Here is a 1,323-nt window from a genome sequence, read left to right on the forward strand (position 1 = left end):
CTGAGCCCTGGAGGATGAGAAGAATCTGGAGAGAAGAGAAGAGATATCACCAGTGGTGCTGGCAGTACTGTGTGGGGTGTCTGAGAGTATCCCTTGGGTATCTAGGGCATCAGGGAATAAGAGTTGGGGCAAAGCCTTAGGGGTGACTGAGCTGTACCAGCAGATGTTGTACATACATATGTGTGTGCGTGTGTCCCAGGATAGGGATGTGCTGAGCCTGTTGTGTACTCCTGCACTGACCTGTTCTCTCTGTGTGTGTGCAAGGGTATCTCAGGCTTTGAATGTTTAGTAAAGCTGGCTCCAACTTGTCAGAGATTCACAATGTCAAATTCCATCCATCCATTCATTCATTCATTCCACAACAAGGAAGATGGGAAGAGGGCCCAGTGTCCTCTAAGCCCTGGGCTGGCTGGAGGATACAGGGTACAAGTCCCTTCCCCCAGACCACTCAAAGGTTGGTGGGTGAGAGCAGATACAAAATATAATAACATGTGCCGAGCATGTTAGACACAGATCTACTTCTTAGGCTGCACAAAAATAATTCTTTCCAAAAATGACTGCGGGGTAGTAGAAAAGGCTTTTTCTTTTCTTTCTCTGAGACAGTCTCACATGTTGCCCTCAGTAGAGTGTGGTGGCGTCACAGCTCACAGCAACCTCCAACTCTTGGGCTTAAGCAAATTCTCTTGCCTCAGCTTCCCAAGTAGCTGGGACTACAGGCACCTGCCACAATGCCTGGATATTTTTTTGTTGCAGTTGTCATTGTTGTTTAGCAGGCCCAGGCCAGGCTAGAACCTGTCAGTATGTGGCTGGCGTCCTACTCACTGAGCTACGAAAACGCTTTAAACCTGCCACAAAGGGCTTGGAGTTCCTACTCAGTGAGTAGGGTGCCAGTCACATACACTGAGTCTGGCAATTCCAGCCCGGCCCGGGGCCAGCTAACCAACAATGACAACTTCAATAAAAAATAGTCGGGCGTTGTGGCAGGCACCTGTAGTCCCAGCTACTTGAGAGGCTGAGGCAAGAGAATCACTTAAGCCCAAGAGCTGGAAGTTGCTGTGAGCCCAAGAGTTTGAGGTTGCTGTGTCTACCAAGGCGACATAGTGAGACTCTGTCACAAATAAATAAAAAAGTAAATAAAGACATAAACAAACAAACAAACAAACAAATAAACCAGCGACCAAGTAGAGCTGAGTCCGGACGTACTGGGCCGGGAAGCCCCTCCCGCGGAGTGCGCCCTGCGGCCCCCCGGGGGCGCTGCGGAGGCCCTGAGCTGGCGCGTTGGGGCGGCCCGCCGTGCTCAGTGCCAAGCACTCACTCGCTGGA

Source organism: Otolemur garnettii, unplaced genomic scaffold, assembly GCF_000181295.1.
Source record: "Otolemur garnettii isolate 467f Iridium unplaced genomic scaffold, OtoGar3 scaffold00008, whole genome shotgun sequence".
NCBI classification, from domain to species: domain Eukaryota; kingdom Metazoa; phylum Chordata; class Mammalia; order Primates; family Galagidae; genus Otolemur; species Otolemur garnettii.